Below are 22,292 nucleotides of genomic sequence, written 5' to 3'. Positions count from 1 at the left end.
ACGATCGAAAAGCACTCTATGCCACTAGAAAGGTTACAATCAAAAAGACAGACCATACCAGTTTTTGGGGGACAATGGGAGAAACTGTGCCCTCTACAGCAGTGTTAAATGATACAGGTGCTTGGGTAAACAGTTTGGCAGCTTCTTAAAAATGTAAACTTCCAAGAGAAATGAAGACACGTGTCTCTATAAGGTGTTGTGCACAAATGTTCATAGGAGCATCACTCCTAATAGCCCCAAACTAGACACAATCTAGGAAACGATCAACTAATGGATGGAAAAACAAAAGGTGATGTAGTCATACAATGGGATACTATTTAATAATAAAACGGAATTGGGGCGCCCAGGTGGCTCAGGAGGTTGAGAGGCCAGACCTTGATTTCAGCTCAGGTCATGATCTCACAGCTTCGTGAGTTCGAGCCCTGCTTCGGGCTCTGCTGTTTGGGATTCTCTCTCCCCCTCTATCTCTGCCTCTCCAAAAATAAATAAATAAACTTTAATAATAATATAATAAGGACTGAAATACCACAGGCATGAACCTCAAAAACATTATGCTCAGACAAGGAAGGTAGATGTAAAAGACATCATCTCCTATGATTCATTTATGTGTAATGTTGGACACACGTACACAGGGAAGAATGCCAGTGGTGGCCCAGAGCTCGGGGAAGGAACAAGGATTGACTGCCATGAGCATGAGAGACATTTGTGGTGATTCATTAAAATGACCATAACCATTTTAAGGTTTCAGATGTTACAGTTCCTAATGTTTTATTTTCAGGTAAGGATATAAGTTATACTTGTTGGTATTTTGTAAAACTGAGAAATGACAAACACACACACACACACACACACACACACACACACACACAAACCCAAAAAACAAAAAACAAACAAACAAAACCGAACAACCCACAGCTTCGGAGATTTAGGAGGGAAAGCTTCAGGAATTCAAACACAAAATCAAGTTGAGCAGCACCGTCCAACAGATGTTTAAACAGATGAATAAAGTGTGCCTTGTGAATTCCTAATGAATTTCAAAGAATACTGCCTGATACTGAGAAAGGCAGCACATCACCCAAGTGGTGCACAGTGCTGGAGAATGGTTTCTACAGAAACGTCTGTGGCAGACGGGGCTCACGTGCCTCACGATGTCTGCTTACGATTTTACACGCGTGTTTCCAACACCCGCGGTTGGAGATAACGGCTGTCCTAACGGTGAGAGGAGAGCCTTACCCAGCAAGCACAGGGGGTGTTTTTGTTTCTTTGTCCTTCCACGCCCTCCGGGACAGCCCGTCCTATTTCTCCTGTTGCTGTTCTCTCATTTCACCGAGTGTCTCTCGTATTTATCAAAGGGTGTAGAGCTACCTTGACGATAGCATCGCCACACTTTCTAGGTCTCGGTAAATGCAATAACCATCACCTTTGAAAATAAAACATAAAGCTTTTCAGGACAGACATTGAGGCACAAAGAAGGCGATAAATAAATCTTCCTTACAGCGTGACCCTGCTCCACAAAATTCTCGAAAGATGGCCAAGTGCATGTGGGGACATTATCAGATAAGAGAACCTGATGCCTGGTAGATCCTTGATGAATGTTTTCTGAAAGAGAGAGCTACAAAGGAGAGGACGGACGTGATTTGGGAAAAGGTAGAAGGAAGGGAAGTGTGTTTCTGGATGGATGCTGTTTGGTTAAGCAGAGAAGGAAGGTTAAGAAATGAGACCCTGTACACAGACGCAAAGGGCACGAGCCTTGACCCTGGATGGATCGTGGTTTGAATCCTGCTCGCCCCATTCACTAGCTTGGGCGTTTTCGGCACCTTCTTGGAGCCCTGGGATCCTTCTCCATTAAAGGGCTTGGTTGTAATGATTAAAGGTGGCTCACGGAAGAGCGCCGGGGTGCCTCAGTCGGTTAAGTGTCTGACTTTGGCTCAGGTCATGACCTCATTGTTTGAGTACACGCCCTGCCCTGGGCTCTGTGTTGATAGTGTGGACCCTGCTTGAGATTTTCTCTCTCTCCCTATCTGCTCCTCCCCAACTTGTGCTCTGTCTCTCTCCCTCTAAAAATAAATAAATTAAAAAAAATTTTTAAAGGAAAGAATTGCATATGGAAAGACCAAATACATCGCCACTATTTAATATGATAATCTGGAAAATAAAACCGCATGAAAGGAATAATGAAGGATAAAAACCGCAGTGTTCCCCTGCCACAGCTTTGGCTTTCAACCAGCAGGAGGGACCAACTCTCTCATGATACAATACCAGTCAACAAACAGTAATGGGGACCCGTCAATGCCCTATAGGTCCCGCCATTCAGATAATGAGAATAAGCATACTAGGACTATGCGAAGGAGGCCTCAGCTGATGACGGTTGTGCGGGATCCTCGCATAAAACAATGTTTACAGGGAATGATAACATCTGCCATATTAACTAAAAATAGGATCTTCATCCCCAGTGCCTAGCTGTGTAACACAGACCTCTCCCGCAACACTCTGATGGGAACAAAGATGCTCATTGTCTGTGCTGGAAGCTGCATGCATCATCTCTATCGTCGCATACTTGAGACTGGTATTAAAACCTTTGCTACAGAGGTAAGGGAACGGAACAGGAACTCAGCGGGTTTTTCTAGCCACAGCTGGTACCTCGCAGAGCAGTCCCCCAAACCCAGATTTCCTGACACCAAACCCAGAATGTTCCCGCCCCCATGCCCCGCTGCCTTGCAGCTGTTCTTCAAAGAGCAGGCGCACTTCTTTAAACAAGGCCAGCAACCTTTGCAGCTGGTGCCTGGCTGCTGAAATGCACAACCACGGGAGGCTGGTTTGGGGGCGACTCGACCTCAGGGCGGTGTGCCTTCAACTCCGTGTCACGGGCCGCAGGCAGCCCTTTTATCTCGGCGCTGTCCCATCCTGGCCGCTGCCATCGGTCAGAGTAGCTGCCAGGTCATCATATTCCCAGCAAAGTCAAAAGACGGAGTCACGATTCAAAGGGGAGCAAACTGCGCCTTTTAAGAAAATGGCATTTTCCTGGCATTGCTGAAGGTATCAGCTGCCAGTTAGTGGAGAGTGGAGATTGTTCTAGATAAAAGAACACAGGCCACAAGATGCATGCTAAATGAGTATAGCAGCCACCTGGGGATCAACGTCAGTAACAACTGAAGCACCTGCCCGGACAGAAAGGCAGTTTCCGCCCTGCGGCTCTCCTTTTACGAGACTGACCTACAGCACTTAGGTGAGGATACAGTACAACTTTGGTTTGCGAGCATGATTCGTTCCGGAAACACGCTTGTCATCCGGAGCGCTGGTCTGTCAAAGCGGATTTCCAAACCACTGGCTCGCTTGGGATCATGTGACGTTGGGCATCACGTACTACTCGTATTGCATGGCCTCGCTCGTTTATCAAGTTAGAACGTATTAGAAACGTTTGCTCGTCTCGCGGCACACTCGCGGAACAAGTTACGCTCGAGCCAAGGTTTTGCTGCGTCTCCATAGAATAAATGTGTCACGGCCTTGAGGATCAGACAGGCGATTAGAAGATTACCTCCTTATCTCCCTCAAGTCATTTTTAGGGATTATTGGGTGTTCAGGTGTATTGCATCCATGCATGTGAAGCAGCAGCGGAAACCATTTGCAGATTCCAGTTTTCTGAGGTTGGTTTGTTTCTGAGAGCGAGTCCCTTCAGATGGGGAAATGCTGCTTATCGGCGCGCGTCCACTAAGAAGGATGTGCGGAAAGAAGGGTCGAGAAACTTGCGGTCTTAATCTCTTGCTGCCGTGATGGCGGTAAGACCGAACCCTTGCATAACAAAGCAGGCGGTAAGGTGTTTTCTGGCATGAATTCTGATTCCTTCCAATTTGTGTGTAAAGAAGAACATTTTAATCACCATTTTGAAAAGGTGCCCCCTCTTTCCCTCCCCCCCCAGTCAGGTGCCTGGATAATTGGACTGTACCTGTGTTTTAAGAAGGCAGGATTGTAGGTGCCTTAATTGTCATAGCTGTGGAGGACGTTGGTTCCAAATGCACTGTATGTAGCCCACCTCCTACTTAGCTGCACAAAGGTGGGCAGCTTTGGCTTGAGAAATCTGTCAGCATTTTTGGTTTATGACGGCATTGTGTCTTGTTGCTGATTGCTTGTCGTTTTTTACAGCTGACTGGTATCTATTCGTAGCTTTTCGTGGCTTTCAGGGTGGTATTGGCCTTGATTTGGATCTACTGAACCTCTGCAGGGCTTGAGTACAGGTGTAGACTCTTGGTTCCTAAAGGCAGAATGAACAGCATGTGGAGAGCCTGGGGAGTAGCTGATTATAAAAAGAAGGCAAAGCATGGGGAGGTTATTGGCTTGTCTCTTCCTTGTTTCTTCCCGGCGAGGTATGTGCATTTACGTTTTCCTTGGTCTCTCTTGTTCGCCCTCTGCCTTTCTTGGCTCAGAGAGGACAACGGGATGCATTGCTGTGCAGGATACACTGGAAACTGTGTTTACGCTTACTCCCTTTTTCATGTACCCGCCGTGGCTTACCCTAGGGTATTGTGCTGGCGGGCAGAATGGGGGTAAGTTGAACTCGTGGAGCAGGAGGTACGGTGGGGATTGCAAAGAGGTCAGCGGGTGACCTCAGACAGTGTGCTGAGTATAAGGGGAGCTGTGTGTTCTTACCTGGGTGCCTGGCTGGCTTTTTCTCTTTAACCCCAGGTATGTTACTCAAATTCCATTTACAGTAAAACCTTGGATTGCAAGTAACTTGTTCTGGGAGTCTTCTGCAACATGAGCGAACGTTTGTAATTTTAACTTTATAAACGAGCGGTGTCTTACAACAGGAGTCGTACGTGATGCCCAAGGTCACGTGATCCCGGCTGAGCCAGTGGTTCTTGAAATCCACTTTGATAGACGAGCGCTTTGGATGACCAGCATTTTGCCTGAACAAGTTATGCTCGCAAACCAAGGTTTTATTGTATTTTCCTATGACATTTCTCAAAACTTCCTTCTTAGCACCCTGGCTAATGGTACAAAGAGAACCTTTAAACACGACAATGGACTCCTGGAAGAAACTGTGTGAGTGCTAAAATGTAATCGGGGTTAAACAGCCTCGCCCCTAACTGCGACTTTCAACACGTAATTTAACGTCTCTGATGGTTGGCCACCTGTAAAACAAGGACAGTACCTCCTTGGCAGGGTGTTTGGGAGATCATGAGCGCCTACTGGACGCTTTTTCCACCCTCGTCCCTGACACATGGTAGGGGGGAGGTCCTCACCAGCTGCTGCTGTGGAACAGTGTCCTGTGCGTGGAGGCACGAGCCGGAGAGAGGGAAGGGTTTTTTTGCTTCTGACTTGCATGCGTATCTGTGTCTAAAAGTACGTAAGAACTGGTTGTGAAAATCACCCCTTCGTACCTTTGTGCTCCGTAGTCCACCCACCGAAGCTGCTGTTTGCTCCCAAACCAGCATCCCTGTGATGAGAGGATCTGGCTGCGGGAAGCTCACTCCTGGTCACTGACCCCACCGCCATCCCTGGGCAATGAGGGAAAGCGTGCAACCAGCATCCATAGGGCCCAAGCAAGACCTTTCCAGCTGATTGTAACTTCGCCAGTCACACTGAAAAATGGCTCCTAGTGAATGCTTAAAAAGGAACGGCGGAGGGTGGGCATCTGGGCGGCTCAGTGGCTTAAGCATCTGACCTTGGCTCAGGTCATGATCTCTCAGCTCGTGAGTTCGAGCTCCGTGTCGGGCTCTGTGCCGACAGCTCAGAGCCTGGAGCCTGCTTCGGATTCTCTGTCTCTGTCTGCCGTTCCCTCACCCACACTCTCTCTCTCTCTCTCTCTCAAAAATAAACATTAAAAAGAAAATAAAAGAAAGGAACAGGAGCCCTGAGGGCCACTAATCTCACATCAGCCTTAAGAGTTGGATAGAACACCCCTGTCACCTTCCGGGTGTGAGCCACAGAACCAAAGGCATGTTTAATTTGGAGTCTTGGTTTGACACCCTTCTTTGTGGATTAAACAACCTGTAGAAACTTTCTGCACACCGTCCGCTTGCCTGGGTGTAAGCCGTCTGGTGCTCACCAGACACCTGTACCCCAAATTTGCTTCTCCCCTTTACATGAGTCAAGAACGTGGTGTGCAGGATAGTGAGGTGACTCACCACGGGCTGCCCGAATCTGAGTTCTCAGGATGGAATCACAGGCCAGGCTTGTCACGACAGGAGAGACCCCTTCAGGTTGTTACCTTAGCTGTCTTTTCTCTACCTCCCTCCCGATCCATTGCTGGTTATGTATGTTTTGTTTTCTGGCATCTTCATGAGCCAAGACGACTGCCTGAATTCTGGCCCTTCTACTGGCCTTTCCCCCGAAAGCATAACTAGGAAGGGGGGGGGTTCCCGTCAAGTGAATTCATGGGAGTGGTGAGGGCTTAGAATTGGGAACACTTGGATCTGATCTTTGTCCCTTAATTTGCCTTTGGTGTTAATCAGGTCGTTTTATGAGCTTGTTTCCTGAACTAGAATAATCTCTTTCCAGGAGCAGGGAACCTTCCTATATATTTGACTTCTATCACACAACTTTTGCTTAATGGTAATCTCCTGAAAGATAGAAACCGTGTACTTGAAATCCTGTTTGTTTTCAATGATGGTCGATAATTTCTAGCAACTAAATTTGATAAAATAATTATAGTTATTTTCTGGAAGCTGAGGGCATGGTAAACATTCAAATACTTGATAAGTGATTGAATAAAGAGGGACTCCCCCGCCCCAGTAGCCTCCTAAAAGTCCCATGTTAATGCCCTAAATCAGTGATTCTCAAGTGAGGGTGACCCCTTTGCCCACAAGAAACCGTGTCTGATGACCGTTTTGGTTGTTACAACGGGGAGAAAGAGATGGCATTACCCTCTAGTGAACAGAGGCCGAAGATTCTGCCAAGTATTCTGTAATGTACAGGACAGTCCCCATGACCTAGAATTCTCCAGCCGGAAATCTGAATCATGCAGAGGCTGCTAAGCCCTGAACGCCCACTGGTTGTTGGGGCAACAACATGGGGCTCACCTGGGAACTTACTAGAATGACAGATCCTCAGACCCTGCCCTAGGCCTACTGCAATCAGTCTTGCTTTTCCGAGGTCCCTGGGACATGAGCTTGTCCGTTAATGTTTGACAAGCACTATTTGCAAGTGGTGCTCGTTTTTAAAGCTCTAAGGATGGTTTCAGGTTTGCTAAAAGACCGCGTAGAGTGCCCACATGCCCCCCACACCAAGTTTCCCTTTTTAAACGTAACTCCTCTTCCTGTGGCACCTTTGTTACAACTAGTGAACCGATAGCGATGCTTGATGAGGAAGGAGAGCCCAGGCTTTATTCCTGTTTTGTTAGGTCAGTTTTTACCTAGTGTCTTTTTCTGTTCTGGGACCCCATTGGAGATCCCACTCGACTTTGTGTCTTCGTGTCTCCTGAGTTCTCTCTTGGCTGGGACAGTTTCTCAGACTTCTTTTGGTTTTGATGATCTTGATAGTATTGAGGGGTCCTGGTCAGATATTTTCTGGAATGTTCCTCAGTGGGGGTTTGTCCGTTTTTTCCTCATTGTCAGACCAGGGTTCTGTTCTGTTTGGGGGAAGACCACAAAGCCAGGTATCCCCCTTCATCGCTTCAAGGGTGCTGTCCACATGACTGATCATTGAGAACGACAGACTGGATTGCCTGGCTAAGCTTGTTCTTGGGTAATGTTTTTATAGTTTATATTTCCTGTCTGATTCAGATTTGCTTAGTGGCCAATCGAGGCTCAGCCCTTCGATAGTTGTCTTCCATTGTGGAATTTGGAAGGCTTCCATCGTCACAAATTGCCAGACTTAGAATAGATCTGGAACTTGAGATTACGAATTTACAAATGGGCAATGTCAAAGATGAAATAGGGGGCTTAATTTTCAATAAGGAAGCAGACAGATTGCAGGACAGAGAAAATCTGATTAAACATTATTTTTAATGTTTACTTATTTTGAGAGAGAGCAAGGGTGCATGTGAGTGGCGGAGGGGCTGTGGGGGGAGGGTGGTGAGAGAGAGAGAGGGAGAGAATGCCAAGCAGGCCCTGTGCTGTTCAGTGCAGAGCCTAACGTGGGGCTCACATGGCTTGATCCCACGAACTGCGTTACCGTGACATGAGCCGAAATCGAGAGTTGGGTGCTCCACAGACTGAGCCACCCAGGTGCCCCCAGGGCAAATTTGATGAATGGAAAGAGCTAAAAACCACCTGGAACCAAGTAATTGTCATTCTCTACAAATGAGAAAATAGCAATTTCAGATCTGAACTCGGAAAGCCATGAGATAGGAAATCAATGTTTGTAGTCAAATGGGTGGTTTCAGGGAAGATTTTGTTCTCCTTAAAAACTCCTCCTGACTTTTGCCTCCTGGTGTGGTAGAGCCCTGTGCTAGGAGGTGGAAAATGAGGAGCACAGTTGTGCAGAGGCACCGTGGCTTAAAAATCATCAGGCCTTAGCGATGATGGCATTAGGCCTTGGTCTCTTTCTCACATTTGGATAATTAATCCTAATCTCCATACTTGGTGGTATTCCAGGCAAAGGAGATAAGCGATGTTACAGTACTTTGACCTTTGAAAGCCCACCTCCTTGTATGTTCCGCCCATGGTTACCATCCCAGACTAACAGCCCAAGTCTTCTTTCTCTCCTGCCTCTGGCCTCCCTACCTCTGTGCTGGTGGCTCTGATTTACCACAGTGCTCTTCTCCAAACTGGAGAGCTCCTGTCCCACCTTCAGACCTCAGCTGACTCTTCTATTTAAAAGGTAAAGCTGTGCCTTCCTGGCCTGTTGCTAAGATCAAGTGTAAAAGGTCTTTACCTATAGCTATCAGTGTGTCTCCAGACACTGTCGGGAGGCACAGAAGTAGCTGTACTCCTAGTTGAGACATGTAAATACTACTCAGTCGAGAGCACTTTGGAATTTTAGCCTTGGGGCGTCTGTGGGGCTCAGTCGGTTAAGCATCCCACTTCAGCTCAGGTCATGATCTCCTGGTTTGTGGTTTCTTTTTTTTTTTTTTTTATTTTTTTTTTAAATTTTTTTTTTCAATGTTTATTTATTTTTGGGACAGAGAGAGACAGAGCATGAACGGGGGAGGGGCAGAGAGAGAGAGGGAGACACAGAATCGGAAACAGGCTCCAGGCTCTGAGCCATCAGCCCAGAGCCTGACGCGGGGCTCGAACTCACGGACCGCAAGATCGTGACCTGGCTGAAGTCGGACGCTTAACCGACTGCGCCACCCAGGCGCCCCTGGTTTGTGGTTTCAAGCCCTGCATCGGGCTCTGTGCTGATAGCTCAGAGCCTGGAGCCTGCTTCAGAATCTGTGTCTTTTCTTTCTCTCTGTCCCTCCTCTGCTCATGCTTGGTCCTCTCTCTCTCTCTCTCTCTCTCTCTCTCTCTCTCTCTGAAAACTGTATAAACCTTATTTTATTTTAATTTCAGTTGGTACAAAAATATGCACCTCCATTCCTCTTAGACTCATGGGGGCAGGATGTTCTGAGATTTCCAGGCCAGAAAGTGAAGAATCCGGGAGCCTTTTTAGACCAATGGGCTCTAAAAACTGCTTGCCTCTTTGGGCAAGTGACATGTAAAGGGACGGAGGTCGAATAGTGGGAATTAGGTCTCTGAAATGAACAAAATCTCCGCTTTTGCGGCCCACAGTCTTTCAGTAAAGCTTCTATTGAGCGTGGGGAATTCCTTAAGGCTCTTCCTTTAAAAATAAAATACTGAAAAGTAGCTTTAACTTCGACAAGACCTTTGATTTTCTTTCTCCGTAAACCTTTAAGAATCCTGTAATCACACAGGTGGACTTGAGCTTGAAACTAGCCGGGATCACTTTGTACACGAAGCCAAAGAGAGTGAGAGGGTGTGCGTAGTTGGCTTACTGAGCCAGGGCAAAAAGTAAGTTCTTTTATCACACACCAAGCGTGATACTCCATTTAATATCTCACACTGCATTGTAGCTCTAAATAGTATTTTTTTAAAATTTTTTTTTTAACGTTTATTTATTTTTGAGACAGAGAGAGACACAGCATGAATGGGGGAGGGATAGAGAGAGAGGGAGACACAGAGTCGGAAGCAAGCTCCAGGCTCTGAGCCATCAGCCCAGAGCCCGACGCGGGGCTCGAACTCGCGGACCACGAGATCGTGACCTGAGCCGAAGTCAGACGCTCAACCGACTGAGCCACCCAGGCGCCCCTAGCTCTAAATAGTATTAACGTAGCTTTATTTTTTTTTTCCTTGAAGTAAGATGCTGTACCAAACCTGTTTCTCCGGGTAACTCTAGGTGACACCATGTTGGAGACTTGTTTTCATTATAACAAGTTTATAAGGGGGAACAACAGTAATGAAATACTTAAGTCAGAATAAAGATACTAACGGAACATTGACAAATGAGGTCAACGGGAAATAGGAAAGCCGAAATAATACAAAACTTACAGAAGAAAGGCAATCGCCCAAGATATTTTTATGGCCACGCTGTGTGTTGTGTTAGCATTGTTAAGGTTTGGGGCTTTAGAGTGAAGTTAGCACACCTACTTCATTTCAGGCATACAACACGGTGATGCCACAACTCTGCTACACAATCTCTGGTCTCTGAAGTTGCAGTAAAAACTCTTGAGTATCTTGTCTGGGATGGGAGACCACAAAGTGAACATCACGGTTCTTCTGTCTTGGGAAATCGTGAAGTTGGGGAAGGGGGGGCAATAGGAAGACGTGAAGTGCTTGCACGGGTGGAAACTGTTTCAGAACAGCTTCCGTATTAGCATGCAGAAAGCAACCCCTGTGGAGGGAAACGTATCCAAACTCAATGACGATTCCACACACCCAGGAACCAATTTGCCGATCAGAGCGGGAGTTTGCGATCATTGCAAATGAGGTCCTGATAGCTTTGACCTAAAACGGTGCTGTAAGTCAAATCCTCACGTTGGTGACTGATGCCTCCACCGTGGTAAAATGATAGTGCGTTTCTCTGCTTTAAAAGAGCTTTCTGAAGGCGCTTCTGTGAAAGACGGAGGGGTGCCTGAAGACGACCCAAGAGGACAACGGAGACTGGCCAGCAGGCAGAAATTCCCGGGATGGGATTTTCCTGGCTCTGTCCCAAATGAACGGAACTGCAAAGACGACGTGGTGACAGGCTATAAGATCAGGGAAAGAGCAGTTATAATAAATACGTGTGGACTTGAAATCTTAAAATCCCGTAAGGTTTAAAAAGAGCAATGAGGCCACTGCAAAAAAAAAAAATTTTTTTTAAATAAGAATAATCCATGCTTCCCAGAGTCACCTACTTCCTTGTAACTTGATCGTGAAGTCTCAGGGTCCTGTGCCTGCCTCCGCAGGTGTGGTTTCCTTCCGAAGTTCTGTTGTGACACCGGATGGTGGTCACAGAGGGCAGTTTGAGGACCAACGGCAACTAAGCACCAACACGCTAGTCTCCTTTCTTAGTTAGATCACCTCTGTGTCCTATGTTGTCACCGTAGCACTTGCTGCTGTATTGCGAGTCTATATATTGAGCGACTGAAGCCTAAAGTAAAGGCTTAGCATACTTGGCAAATCAAAGACTTCTTCATTTGTCAATTTCTTTCATAAATTGACATATTTATTTTTAGCCACACTTGTTATATGATCATAGTTTGGGAAGTCTATCCACATGATGTCCCTAGAATGACGCCCAGCGTGCTTCTGTTGGCATTCTACGTTGGCTGCTCTAGGGACAGGTAAGGGGTGCACTTACTCTGCCTTGGAGAGGGCACCAGACGTGACTCTCCCCACCCCCCTTTCCGTGCCCTGGTCCTCAGCCTTCTGAGAGCAGCACTGAAGCAGCGAGACCCCTGAAGAAGTCTAGACAGGAGACCTGAGTTCTCCTCCTGATTCTTCTCTAGCGATTTTCCTTTTGCTACACTGCACAGCTTGCTGGGACCTATTTTTTCTCCTCTGTATCATCAGGGGTAGGCCATGATGACCCAGCTCAAGGACCTGAGGACTCGAAGCAATTGGCTCTCCCGAGTCCTGTTTCCCCATTCTCCTTCATCTAAATCTAAGATTTATAATTTCCTCCCCTATGCTCCCTACTTTTTAGCTTCAGGTATTCCGAATCCTGATTTGTGCCTCTAGGCTATTTCTTTCAGATTCGAGCATCTCTTTACTGAATTTCTAGAACATTAGTTTCCTGACTTGAATAATCCCCCCAGTTGAAGTTGTCCAGAGTTATTCTTAGTTAAAACTTGAGAGCTTTACTCTTCTCATTATTTTTTTTTTTTTGCCAGAAAAGAGTCTGTGTATTAACTTACTCCCTAAAGCTCACTCGTTCAATATTTTGATTATTTGTGGACAGTGCGCTAATCAACCATTCAAAATTTGAGAATCCATTCTCAAGCTGTGTGCTAAGAGTTTCAGTTTTTCAAAACAGCCTTTGTTTAAGTGCAATGTTTGTCGATTCTGAAACACTATGTATTTTTAGCTAAATTGCTAACAAAATTTGGTTCTAATGGTTTAAACCATTTAGTAATTGTTTGAAGGAAAATGAGTTCTACTTCAGATTAACCAAATTCAATCCCATAGCTAATTTCTGAAAGTAATTCTGATAGTTTCAGGATCACAGTGTTTCCTGCCTCCAAACCACCCCCCTTTCTCATTTGTAACAGATGAAGATACGGCCACAACACAGGCAACCTCTCAGGACTTCTTTGCCTGCACAATTCAAATCAGATTCAATTTGTCTGTGATGCTTAAAAGTTCTTCTTTACTCACATTGATCTTAGGGTATTTTTTTAAAATGGATTTACTTAATACAGTTCTTGTACCTGTAGATGCCCCAGACTTGTGGTTTGAAATAAGTGAGGTCTATCCGTGAATTGTATAAGAAATATTTTCTTTTAATTGGGGGAATAACAAAATACCTCCCTTGGCTTATTAATACACGTCCATACAATTCAAAACATTGATATTAGCAGAAAAAGTGGCATTGGTCCCTAAACATCAAAAAAGTTGTTCTCCTATTGTAGCCTGCCAAACCACTTAGTGATTTAAAACCATTGATCTCTCCTGGGTCTGTGTGTTGGCTGGTTTCAGTAGATGTTTCTTGGGTGGGATCCCTTATGTGACTGTAGTCAGGTGGCTGCTGGGGATAGAGTTATCTGGATGTTCAAGATGACTCTGTCGTATGGTCGGCCGTTGGTGCTGACCATTGGCCGGATGTCCAATGGGGTGTTTAAACGTCAGCCCTCTCTGTAGCTTTGGTATCTCCCAGCATGGTGATTGGGCTCCAAGGGGAGCGTTGCCAGAGACAGGAAGCAGAATCTAGAAGCTGCTAGCCCAGCATCGTCTCCACCATATTGTATTGGCCAAAGCAGTTACAGGACCTGGCCAGACTTAAAGAGGTTGAAAGATAGAAACCACCTCTTGAGGGGGGAGTGGTAAAGGCAAGTTGTAAGAGAGAGATAGGAGGTACTGTTAGGGGATCTTGGGGAAAATACAGTCCATCCTAATGGTTTTTAAGAAATATCCTCCCCCCCCCAAAAAAAAGAATAAAGAAATGTCTTACCATATTCCTTAATGCTGGGGTCAACAGTGTATAGTCAGAAGACCACATCCTGTTCTCGTTTGTAAATCAAGATATATTAGAATATAGCCGTGTTCCTACATTTATGTGCTGTCTATGGTGGCTTTTATGCTACACACAGTTGAATATCTAAATATTTACAGTCTGGTCCCCACGGAAAAAGTCGCCAACTCCTGCCTTAATGTCTTCATTTTTTTTTTTTAATGTTTATTTTGGAGGGAGGGAGGGAGAGTGGGGGAGGGTCATAAAGACAGGGAGACAGAAAATCTGAAGAAGTCTCCAGACTCCGAGCTGTCAGAACTCAGGAACTGCGAAATCATGATATGAGCCAAAGTCGGACGTTTACCCGACTGAGCCACCCAGGCACCCCAGTGTCTTCATTTTTTGAAGAACGTTATCTATTGAAGACCGTTGTTAATTAAGCTTTCTACTGTCTGTAAACTTTTCCTGTTGCCTTTTTCTCTAAGTGGACTCTACCAGCTGTAATAGTGCCCATGACCCTGTCATGGCCTCTGATACAGAAAGTTTCCATGAAACGTGTTGTCCTTTTCAGAATAGAAGCCCTCCCTTCTACTTCCAGCCCCACCACCCGAGTGTGGGCTTCTTGTCTGCTTATGGGGTTATTTGTTTGATAAGATAGTGTATGGGCAACCCTGGCCCCCAAACCCAGCCTGTCAGCAAATGGAAACCACTTGGGGAGTAGGAAGCACTACCGAGGTCCACACCCCACCCAGAGATCCTGGTTTACTTGACCTTGGTTATACGCATCAGTACTGAAAAACGGATACGCAACGTGCCTGGAGAAGAACACGGAAAAATTCTTGCACGTTATCTAATTAAATCCCCCAATAAAGCAGTCCATCCTCTGTGAGTTAGTAAAAATACATCCACCTCTTGCAAAGAACGGACTCCAATGTGATCTGAAAATAGTCTTTGTGTGCTCATTAACTGCTAGCAAGACTATTTTTTAAAAGAGAAGACCAAGTGCCTTTGGTGGGGGGCGGGTGGTGGTACTTTTTTATGTAAAGAACCGTGAACAGAGAAGGCGAAATGGGATATGCGATGGAATAAATGGTGGTGGAAATAAGGGGGGGATTTTAGTCCTCGTGCCAGTTGCTTATTGTGGCAACTAGAAATACCTTGTAGGAGAAATTATGTTGAAATGAGTGATGTGGGAAATGGTGGGAGTCTTAGCCCGGAGTTTTCTGGAAAGGAGAGATGAGGACAAAGAATTAAATCCTGCCTTTGGCAGGCTGCTATGGATGGTTTGTTGGAGGCAGGGGAGTGGGCGGGGAAAATGGGAGCCACAATCAAAGGTCAGACTTGGAGGGAAAAAAATCCTATTTTGTTACCGCCCTGACCCAGTCCGTCTCGTAGGAGAAATCCCACGTGATAGAAGCATACAACTTGCAAGCTATTATTAACTAAGCGGAAATGAGGTGGTTCAATCCTAGTTCAACTTGGTCAGAGTATGTAGAGAACCAGCCTTTACCTGGATAATGGGAGAAAAGAAAGCAAGCTCATTTCTGAACGGCAGCATCTTGAATCCTTTCTGTAACTGTAGTATCAGGCATACTAATTCGATAACATAGATATAATTGCAGATTGTAATAGTATTTGCATTTGTAATTAGACCGAAAGCTTCAGCTGCTGGTATGAATGGAGTACGTTTTCTGCCAAAGTCACGCTGTTACCATGAATTATTTATAAGTGCCACCAATATTTTTTGTTGTTGTTTTACAAAACCATATGTGATTTGTCTTTCTTCCCCCCTCCAAAGACTTTAAAAACTAGAAGAGATAGTAGGTAAATCACCTAAAATGTAGAAAGGTGTGGTATTTTATTTATTTTTTAAGTATGTGTTTTGAGAGAGAGCAGGGGACGGGGAGAGAGAGAGTCCCAAGCAGGCTCCGTGCTTAGCACCGAGCCAGACTCAGGGCTTGATTTCACGAATGTGAGATCATGACCTGAGCCAATATCTGACCTGAGTTGTGTGCTTAACCTACTAAGCCCCCCGGGCGCCCCGTAGAGAAGTGGGATATTTTAAAGAATTAACTGCGTGTGTGGCAGGGTGGATCTTGGAAATGGTTTTTAAAAACTAACATTGCTGAGAGCGTAAGTGAAAATTTGGTCTTTGTTGCTGAAAGAAGAAGCGATTCTTCTGAGGGATGACCGTTCCAAGATAAACTGAGGCATATGAAAAATTGGAAGAGTTGAGTTCAGCAGAAGTCAATTGAAATTGGGCGGCCTCCCATTGAGCAGACAGAAAGGGGCTCCAAGGAGCTGTGCAAAGTGAAAGGCTTTTATAGGCAGGAGGGAGCAGGAACAAGGAAGTTAAACCAGGTAAAAAAGTGGGTTGGTTATTGTGAGTTACTTTAAGGGAGGGCAGGGGCCGGTCAAACTTCTTGCCTAGCAAATGCTGAGCTGGCTGTTCCTGACTATGGACTTAAGATTACATTGCTGGGAGAACCCAAATTGTAGTTCGGAGAACTCTTGGTTTGCTGACCTGGGGCTTAGCATAAGTGACTACATTTGGGGCCTGTTACCCGTTTTTTTTAATGGAGGAAGAAAGATGTTCTGGTGCCCTCAGTAGAACTTTCTGAAGGATGGCAGGAATATTCTACACTCTTCAATATGCAGCCGCGTGTAGCATTTGATCTGTGTTGAGGACAACTGAAGAACTAAATTTTAAAGTTGAATTATTTTTGATAAAGTTACGTTTAAATAGTCCCATGGGGCAAATGGCTGCCATATTGGAGCGCACGACACTCAAAAAACAAAATGTTCTTGGAGAGGAGGATAAAGAGTCTAAAAGCAATGGTTGTTCATCATTGTAGTGACAATCCATAGAACGGTGCATTTCTATTACAGCTTTGTCATGACCACAGATGAAAACGGACACATTTTTCTTCCTAGAGATTGATTTTAATAGCGTTTGTAGAAATTATGGTAGTAAAAATTAGCCTTTGATAATTATAAATCTAGCCCGTCCAAAGGATAACTGTGATTAGGGAAAAGCATTTTTCCATACTCTAGTTTATAAAACTCGATATGATCTGCTATGTGTCACCTTTAGGTTGAATATCACAAAAAGACAGTAAAGCAGATTTAATCACCAGAGATATCTCATCAAGTAGTTAATTTGTAGAAAAATTTCATTTTTTTCAATTTTAGTGAACAGATGGCCTATTCATTAAAATTCAAAAGTAGATAATTACTTGATTCCAGTCTTTTTAGCAAAAGGACATTTTATAACATTATGTTTGGGGAAGACTCATAGGTCTTAAAATGTCTTGTGTGGCTGGACATGTAAATTCTCCCCCATCCACAACTGCCTGCCACACTAACTGAATAAGTCAGTTAAAAATAGACTAGCAGCTCTTCTTTGGCATGAAAACACTCCCTTAAAAAGCTTGTCTCTCTGAACAAAGATGCACATTAACCCCTGAACCCTGCCCAAACATCCAATCGCCAAATGTTTATCATTTTGTTCTAGAGGGTATGCCTAATCCCTGCCCTTAAGAAGTAAAGTTCAAAGGTAAATATGTTCATTGACTTAAACTTTCTGGATTCTCTTAACAACTGATTGGTAATTTTTTTCTTCCCTCATTTAAGTAGTTCAATAAAGTGGATATTTAGTAATTCATATCAGAATATTCATGTAGTTAATAATTCTCTGTAGGATAAATCTATAGAAGATGCTACTTTCTTGTACAATGATGCTTATTCTGGTTTCTCTTAAAACCCACAAAGAGTTTTTTTGTTTTGTTTTTTCCTTCCAGAAGGATTCTTCCTACCCTTAGCTACATAAAATGAGAGAAAAGTGACTGATTTGCCTGATTTCCCTCATTGCTGGGAAGCTCGGGGTATTTTATCCTTCAACACTCTGACTTCCTCACCTAGAAATTCTTGGTTGCTTTCTTCTTTATCTCTTAGATCTTGGCTCTCCCAATATATCAGTTTTTATTCTGTTCCACCTCAAATTTATTTTGGAATAAGTTCCTGACTTTTTTTTTTTCAACTAAGTGTATGAGTTTCCACAGAACGTGTTAAACTTGCTACAAACTGTTTTCAGATTTAAGAAGTTAAAGCTGACATCCTTCCCATGAACCAGGTTATATAAAGGAACTTTGCCACTTTGCATTTTAAATCAAAAGAAAGGGACTACCCTTGTCCATTAGACTTGATCTTCATCGCCTCTTCCATGCTCTGCCCTTCCCCCCCCTTTTTTTCTTTTAATTTTGCTCTAGCGTACTTCCTCCATCCTTACAGCTTAGGAATGGATGGCCCCCTGACATAGGCATCTTTTGAGGTCCGTCTTGATAAGGTCGTGATAAAATCCAGGAGAGTAAGGGATGGATGTCAGTGGGTGTACATTCCCATGATCCCTGCTGTCTGTAGTATCCAAGGCGAGAGGCAGACTCCCTCCTAGACAATGGTCACACAGAGACCTACTCCCAGTAAAGGGAAATGGCTCATGTAGAGAGCAGTAGAGTACCTGTTGGCAAGCTCTTTCCCAGGACCCCTGGGGCCAGAGGCTTCAGAGTCCATCATTTTTCAGACTCGAGAAAAGTAATAGGGTACATATATTACATGTTATATAACCTGCCCTGCCCCCTCCCCCCCCCCCCCCCGGTCTGGGATAACCCCTACAAGTGTTTCCATTACAGGGTGTGTAAATGGTCATGTGGGTCAGATACAGACGATATGGGGCCCCCTGTTAGTGCAGGTCATGTTGAAGGCAAATGAGAAAACCGCCTGGGAATTGAAAAAGCAGATGGGGGGTTTAGGACCTGATAGTAACTGACAGCACGGCTGAGGCCACCCCACCGCTGCCACTGTCCCAGTGCCTGTGAATATTCAAATGAGCAACACAACCGTGCCATCTGGCATTTGTGCGTAAGGAGTTCCGTGAAGAACGGTCAGCAAGAGTTCGATGCCTGCAGGTTCAGCTCGGACCGGTATTCAGAAGGTTTATTTAGGAAAGTTCTAATAGCCAACACAGAACTCCAGGTAGTCAAAATCCCTGACCTGTTAACCCCGTTACTGCAACTTCCTACCTTTTCCCTTTGCTACCTTGCATCCTATTTCCTGAACCTTCTCTCTTCCGTCATTCTGCAATACGCCCGTCACCATCCTCATTATTCTGAGGCTTTGCCCCAGCTCCTCGTCTTTCCCTGCACCTGCTATAATGTCCTATCCATATTCTGTCTGCCCCAAACCTAGAGATAAGTGGGGCTTGGGTTTTTGTCTGAGTGTCTTTGGCAAGAAGCCGTAACAAACTCAATTCATGGGGACAGGTACTTTGGAAGACTTGTTTGCAACACGCCTTTGAGGAATTGCAAAAAGCTGGAATAGAACCGTTTAGAATACTTGGGAGCCTTCCATTATCTTCTGGAATGTGACCATAATGTTGGAGGTCACAAATGGCTGCTCATTAATGAGGATATTCAACCTAGGATCTAATGCCTTTGAGAGTATCCTATATTCATACTGGGCGCAGAGAAGAACCAGACCAGGTTTTTTGACCATTATAAACACAGAATCCTTCATCAAGTTGACATTCATATTTTTCTGTTAGGTAGAGATTTTGTTCCTATCTGTCTCAATGTATCTGTCTCACTGCAGGTGTGAAATCACCTCTGGAGGTTTTTCTTCTGTTCCTGTTTTTAATTCCTGTTGATACGGTCATGATACTCACATAAAGGCGGGGAGAGCATTACCTTCTGAAATTCAGCCAGGTTCATTGTTAGGATTGGCTGTGTTTTCTTTCTGTAGACTTGGAGAAGCTGGTGCTTATTCATTTATCAAATCATTGATAATGCCTGCTTTTAATTTTTTTTTCCCCAGAGCAAATGAACAATAACAACAAAACAACAGAAGTCTGTCCTCTGCCTTTATTTTCTTAGTGTATTAAAAGCACAGTCTGGGGCGCCTGGGTGGCTCAGTCGGTTAAGCGTCCGACTTCGGCTCAGGTCATGATCTCGCGGTTTGTGAGTTCAAGTCCCGCATCAGGCTCTGTGCTGACTGCTCGGAGCCTGGAGCCTGTTTCAGATACTGTGTCTCCCTCTCTCTCTGACCCTCCCCCGTTCATGCTCTGTCTCTCTCTGTCTCAAAAATAAATGTTAAAAAAAATTTAAAAAAAAAGTCACGAAGGTCCAACTTGAGTCCTGCAGACTTTAAAAAACAAACAAACACAGGTCTTTGGTTGATGCATACCAATGACAGTTTTTAAGAAAATAGAAATCTTTATTAATGGATTTTTTAAAACATTTATTTTGAGAGTGAGGGAGAGAGAGCAAGAGAGAGAATATATCCCAAGCAGGCTCCACACTGTCAATGCAGAGCCTGATGCGGGGCTTGAACCCATGAACTGTGAGCGAGATCATGACCAGACCCGAAATCAAGGATCAGACGCTTAACTGACTGAGCCACCCAGGTGCCCCTATTGGGTTTTTTGAAGCTACCTTCTGTAATAATGAATAGCCATATGATTCCTTGTTTATTTAGGACAATATTTTCCGGGGCCTGTTTAATCTTGAAACTCCCCAAAAACCTGTTCATTGTAGCAACCGGATTTCAGTTGTGGTCCAACTGGCTTACTGCCCAAAATGGGGTTAACTCATCCCCATGCCCCTAGTGTTTTCTCATTGCTGCAGAGTTGTGTTAGCACAGGAAAGGCTTCAGATTTTGCTGTGCTTTGTAATGAATAAAATATGTGGGAAATGTGAAAGACTTATGTAAGCTCTTTTGTCTTCGTCTCACTGAAGAGCTTTAATTTTATTCTTTATAATCCTGGAGATGTCAACTGGCCCCATGCCATCTTTCATGACTTTATACTTTCCCAGTAGAGACCGAGGACTTCAAAGTCTGTTAGGAGAACATAAAAACTAAAGGCCCAGGGCTAGTGAACTTTAATATTATTTTTCCCAGTGAAGCAGCAGTGATCTACAGTGCAGTGTGTTTTCTTAGTGTTCAAGCATAATTTAAAACCACACTGCACCAAACGTCTTCTCTATTAAATCTACATTCTGAATCCTAATGTCCGATACCAGAGTTTTCTCAGAATATTTTGCTTGTGTTTTTATATCCATTTCTTTAATGTAAAACCATCTCTTGGACAGAAGCATAGCATTAGTTTAACATCTACTTTATAATCTTCACAATGTGAAATACGGTGTTTTTCCCTTTCGACCTGTGGGTAGTCATTACTCTGTCTGGAGGCAGAGTGCAAATTCTTAACTGGCTTCTCCAGGGTATGGGTGTGGTAGGAGGCAAGTTTATAAAACAAAAACAAACTGGTCGCTCAAGTGAAAACCCCTGGTCTGTTCTCATGTGAGTCAGTGGATGAACTATAATCAGGAAAAACTGAAAAATAAATACGGTCCTCTGTATCATTTAGAGCTGCTTTGAATTCGAAATATAAATGATTTATGACATTTTAAGATGGGGACAAATTATTCATGGACAGTGCTAAGTCATTAGGAATATTTTTCTATGGGAATTAATTTCTTCAATTCACTGCTGTTCAAGACTAGGTAGAACTTCACAGCCTTTTAAATATTTTAAGCCTGTTAGGTTTCTTTATCAAATTCCTGCTTAACACAGTAGAAGGGTGATTCACATAGATGTGTTAACAGTTTTTATTTTTAATACCTAAGATAAAATTTATATTTTATAGTTTCCATTTAAGCAGTGTATCTAGCCTTTTCTTTTTTTTTCTTTGTTGTTACTGAATTTGTGCTGATTAAGCCAACACTTCCCCTGTCCCTCCTACGACAAAAGATACATTGATAAAATACATCTCTAAGGTGAGAGGTAGACTAGATGTCCAGTAAGCCAATTACTGTTAGTAGGCAAACCATGAGATGAGATTCACGACTTTAGATTTATAACAAGTATTCGAACAATGCTGGTCTTAAGTTGCTTTGCTTTGAATCAGCTTTGTTTCCTCGTAGATAAATTCTGGGTTGTCATTGATAGTTTGAATACCATGGTAAGGTTCTCTGAGGAATCTAGGGGATTATTCAGTTAGCCCAGGATTCTTACTCTGATTTGTAATGCCAGGGACCTCTGTGGAAGTCTGATGTCTGGGAACCTCATTTCAGAATATTTTGAAGTGCATAGAATGGACTGGATTGCCAAGGAAACCAATTGCATCAAGAATCAGTAAATTGTAAAGGTTGTGATTCACAAATACATTTGTATTTTTAAGACATTAAATAAGATCGAACACTGTGTCTCATAACTACCATGAGTTTGAAAGAGGGGAGTACAAACAATATTTAAAGATTTAAAGGTATCTGCAACTGTCAATATCTTAATAAAATGTGGTTTCTTTCTTTAAATATATTTTTCAGGTTTGTTTATTTTGAGAGAGAGAGACAGAGAGAGAGAGAGAGAGAGAGAGAGAGAGAGCAGGGGAGGGGCAGAGAGGTAAGGAGAGAGAGGATCCCAAGCAGGCTCCACCATGTCAGCACAGAGCCCAAAGCAGGGCTTGAACTCGTAAACTGTGAGATCATGGCCTGAGCTGAAACCAAGAGTCGGATGCTTAACTGATCCACCCAGGTGCGCCTCAAAATGTGGTTTCTATTGGTGACAATGCCGTAAGTACTGTTAAGCAGGTATGGTTTGTTACTGTGGAAAAGCCCCACTTCAATTAGAACTTAGTAAAACTGAAAATAGAAAGATTTTATCCAAGTTCTCAGAACCCTGAATTCTATTCGGTTAAGAACCTTTGA

General features: G+C 44.1%; 1 protein-coding gene and 1 non-coding gene across 2 annotated transcripts in view; one reads left to right on the top strand and one right to left on the bottom strand.

Annotated features, from left to right (window-relative positions):
• The window catches only part of PRKG1 (protein kinase cGMP-dependent 1), a 1,154,193-nt gene that overhangs the window by 328,392 nt on the left and 803,509 nt on the right, over positions 1 to 22,292 (top strand). The gene's annotated exons all lie outside the window — the stretch shown is intronic.
• Positions 10,102 to 10,186, bottom strand: TRNAR-UCG (transfer RNA arginine (anticodon UCG)). Its single transcript has one exon. It is a non-coding gene; the product is annotated as a tRNA-Arg (tRNA).

The sequence above is a fragment of the Lynx rufus genome, unplaced genomic scaffold (genome assembly GCF_022079265.1).
Source record: "Lynx rufus isolate CCGP_SWC_20201006 ecotype Redwood Valley unplaced genomic scaffold, mLynRuf1.p SCAF_25, whole genome shotgun sequence".
NCBI lineage: Eukaryota > Metazoa > Chordata > Mammalia > Carnivora > Felidae > Lynx > Lynx rufus.
The sequence above is the reverse complement of the archived record's forward strand: the minus strand, read 5'-3'. Positions and strand labels throughout refer to the sequence as shown.